Raw genomic sequence first — 4,177 nt, forward strand, 5'->3', positions numbered from 1 at the left:
TGCTGCAAGTCAAGAAACTAATTTTAAGAATGCAAGGCAGAAAAGACCCTGGTACTGCTTTTAACCAGATGCTGTTCTTCTCTACATGCACATGCTCAGCATAATCGTCTGCATTGTTCACTGAAATAAAACCCTTTGAGTAAACTGTGAAACAAAATAACTTGTCCCACCACAGCCCGTGTTCTAATAAAGACAATCTACTTTTTATGAGGATTTCTTTATTTCCTGAAAGCACAAAAAAAGTCATTCATATCGGGTATGTTTTTAGAGCAGGGAACAGTATCCCAGTTTGCACCTCACTCACCTTTAACTTATGTTCCAAAATTTGGATCTCCAAAGCATCCTTTGAATTGTTACAATTGCATGGAGGTTGGTGAGGGCATCTGGTTCAAGTAGGGCGATGACGCCATCAGTAACTGGAAGAAGATGATTAGACAGTGAAATTATTACTTGAGCCAGAATATTGCCCCATCTAATTTGCAACGCGCTGGGTTGCGTGTACATATTTAATTATTTTGAATAACCAACCTCTGATAAAGGCACTTCTATCCTGGGGGGTGGGGGGGATCAGAGGAGCTCCCTCCAGGGATGCCCTCAGCCACAGGACGCATACTCTGTTGGCTGAGGGCCATCTCCTCAGCCACTGTGAGGGCTGCAGGTGGTGGACCCCCTCCAGTCTTCCGGGCCTCTGCTTTTTTTCGATTTGCTAACGTGGAGGAAAATTTTACCCTAATATTCAGTAAGCGCTATTTTGAAGACACATATATATGTATACATACATACATACATACATACATACATACATACATACATACATACATACATACATACATACATACATACATACATACATATAATGCATTTTGCCTAGGAGTAGCCTTCTAATATATCTAAATCCTATTAAATATTGGCAGTGTTGGGGTGGCTGAGAAATGTAGGCCTACTACTTACATTTACTGCTTAAATATAGACCCATCACATGTTGAATATAACGGTTAAATTAGGTAGAGCAGGCAAAACAGCACAATTGATTTGATTTCAATTAAACATTAGTTTACCTGTTTGAACTATATTTTTATACTTCATTTTCATTTGCTGCCAAGTCCTCTTGGGGCAACTCGGGTTGTTCCTGTGTAAATTGACACACAGACACACACACACAATTTACATATTGAATAAGTGGAAGATATTAAACTTTCCTCTTATTTTAGTTTACTATTTTATTTTACTCACGCATTGGCTATTTCCTGCCAAGCTCTCTCTCGTGCTCTCGCTGCCGCAGCGGTATTGCTTTTTTTGGTGAAAATGTGTTCCTGCTCGGCATATGCGTGCATTAATATTTCCAATTCCGTGGGTGAAAAGTAACTGGATCTACGTTTTTGGTCCATATTGATCATGTTATCAGAGATCCATTGATGATGGCTCTTTATAGTCAACAGGCACGCCCCCAACCCAGCGTGAACACACTCAGAGTTGATTAACTCAACGCTGATCACCTGTTCTGAAACCGAAAACCCAGAGTTGCTTTTCAACCCTGAACTCTGAATCAACCAACTCAGAGCGCAGGATTAAACTCAGAGTATGTTAAACCAGCTACCTGAAACAGGCCTCTGCTGTGTACAAATTAGTGCTCGCATCACCCGCTGGTTCTTGGCACTGCAGCCATATCGTTTCACGGTGCAGTACCGAGCGGGAAAGCAGAATACTGTGGCAGACTTTTTGTCTCGCCATCTTGTTGGCGAAACTCCAGAGGTGGTGGGAAATGTGAGAAGATGAAATCCTCCCCCTTCTCACAGTCTCGCATTAGAGAAATTATAATTATTATTATTATTATTATTATTATTATTATATTGTGTATATATATATATATATTATAATTGGGATGGTGTAAAATTGGACTTCCGCCACGGTAGGGGGCAGTGTGGTAAGGGAAGCTCAGGATCATGGCATCAGGGAATAGCCCAGGGGGTGTTGATAAAAACAGCTGTTTTGTAAATATCTATAGGTTGTGCACAAGGTGTGGGTATATATGTATTTAGTGTCATGTTTATTTTGTATTCACACAATGTACTTTCTGTTCAGTTATGTAGGATTGGTAGCTTTAGCTACAGAATGTTCCCCCAACTAGTGGTTTGGCCCATATGGCCTTGATTGGTCCACTTCATTTCCCTATTTAAGGGCTGCCTCATTTGGTGTTTGGGGGCTGAAGGTGGTGCTGGCTTGACGGGAGGCTAGTACAAGAGACGTATGTTTTGGTTAGCCTATGTTATGTTATGCTATCTTAAAGGGGTAGTTCGGAATTTTGGACATAGGGCCTGATTCCCAAGTGAGCATTGGTATTCTATATCACTGGAGACAGTTTTCAACCCATTTTATTCAGTCCTTCTAGTTGCGGAGTTCTCTCGTGCTAGGCTAGCGCAAGTGAACGGGAAAAGCTAGCCTGCTATTAAAAACAGTCTTACCCACTCCACAGTACACCCGAGGTCAATCAATAATAACACCAGACTATAGATTTAAATGTCTGTTTATAGAATAATGTTAGAAATAAAACCTGCATTGCATTGCATTTTGAGGGAATTGCTGGGTCTCAGCAGCAGTGTTATATTCCTGGTAGTAGGCTACGGCAGCGGCGGACTGATACCTAGGTTACCGGCTCTAGTTTATTTACCTGCCGCTGTCAATGCTACAAACGCCGAGTACAGTGAACGAAGGAATTAGCGTATTCAATTAAAAAGATATGGCCACGTTTGGAGGGCTTAGCGATGCATCTGCTTTTGACGACGATAATGAGGATTTTGTTGTATCCAACGAACCGTACATGTACGAGCCGGAATACACGGATGAAGAACTGAGAGAGATGGATGCTCAAAGGGCAGAACGAGAAAGAGCGTCTTTAGAGACCGTCCCCGCTGGAGCTGCAGTAGAGAACCGGGACAGAACAACGGGAGATTGGTGGTGCCAGTGCAGAAAATGTATTCAAATGCCGACAGGGGACGAATGCTTTTGTTGCAGGGAGTGGGACTTAGTCATGAGTCACATGTAGACTTAGTCTGCCGCTGCCGTAGCCTACTACCAGGAATATAACACTGCTGCTGAGACCCAGCAATTCCCTCAAAATGCAATGCAATGCAAGGTTGGTTTTATTTCTAACATTATTCTATAAACAGACATTTAAATCTATAGTCTGGTGTTATTATTGATTGACCTCGGGTGTACTGTGGAGTGGGTAAGACTGTTTTTAATAGCAGGCTAGCTTTTCCCGTTCACTTGCGCTAGCCTAGCACGAGAGAACTCCGCAACTAGAAGGACTGAATAAAATGGGTTGAAAACTGTCTCCAGTGATATAGAATACCAATGCTCACTTGGGAATCAGGCCCTATGTCCAAAATTCCGAACTACCCCTTTAAGATACGCTTGCTGACTGAAGCAGTCATTTTCTTTTCTTTTGGAACGTTGCTTTATTTTTTTGTGAATGTTTTGGAGAAAATAAAACTTCACTTTTCTTTGTCCTGAGACGATTGCCCTCATTTTTGCCCACACTCTCAGAATCTGGTTGGCCGTATCCCAGATACGTGGGGCGACCACGCCGGTCCCTTTTGTTGGTTTACTCTAAAAATACAATGATGCCTTCGGGCCATGTAGACATTGCCTTCAGTGCATTGGTTCCTGTAAATTAACACAGACCTTCACAAGGAATACATTTTCGAATCTTCTTGGTAGCCTTTTTACCTAAAATTAGTAATAAGCATTCTGTAAGACAGTAGTCATCTTTCAAACAATTAGGCATAACTGTGTTGACTGCCTTAGTTTGAATTGACAAAGGTTAGAAAACCCTACTCCAACCTCATTATTGTGACAGTTATGAAAACAAATGTGAAAACCAAAAAACTTAATTTATTACATACCTTTACTCTTCATCATAAGACCTGGAGAAGATTATTTTTGACTGTCTTCATTTACAGATGGCTCGTCTAAAAAAAGGAAAGGTCACTAAATCTTTGATAGACCATTGCAAATGTTATATTCTACAACATTGAACAAAGTCTTACAAATGATCAAAGCAGTAAAAGTGCACTACATACCCATTTGGTAGTCTGGATATTTTTATTTTTTTGGCCTCTTCTTCGGTAACTTCTCCTCTGAGCCACTCAATTCAGCAGTTGCAGTAAAATCATAC

General features: G+C 41.1%; 1 long non-coding RNA gene across 2 annotated transcripts; it reads right to left on the reverse strand.

The window, feature by feature from the left end:
* Positions 1-208: 208 nt before the first annotated feature.
* On the reverse strand, positions 209-1,607 carry LOC130387057 (uncharacterized). 2 transcript variants are annotated; one of them, XR_008896281.1, is made up of 5 exons: positions 1,234-1,607; positions 1,059-1,129; positions 529-706; positions 305-416; positions 209-225 (listed from the first exon to the last, which is right to left on the reverse strand). It is a non-coding gene; the product is annotated as an uncharacterized LOC130387057 (long non-coding RNA). The 2 variants fall into 2 exon arrangements; XR_008896280.1 differs by lacking the exon at positions 209-225 and having other exon boundaries at positions 304-416.
* Between the last annotated feature and the right edge of the window lie 2,570 nt (positions 1,608-4,177).

This window comes from Gadus chalcogrammus, chromosome 8 (genome assembly GCF_026213295.1).
Source record: "Gadus chalcogrammus isolate NIFS_2021 chromosome 8, NIFS_Gcha_1.0, whole genome shotgun sequence".
Classification (NCBI taxonomy): Eukaryota; Metazoa; Chordata; class Actinopteri; order Gadiformes; family Gadidae; genus Gadus; species Gadus chalcogrammus.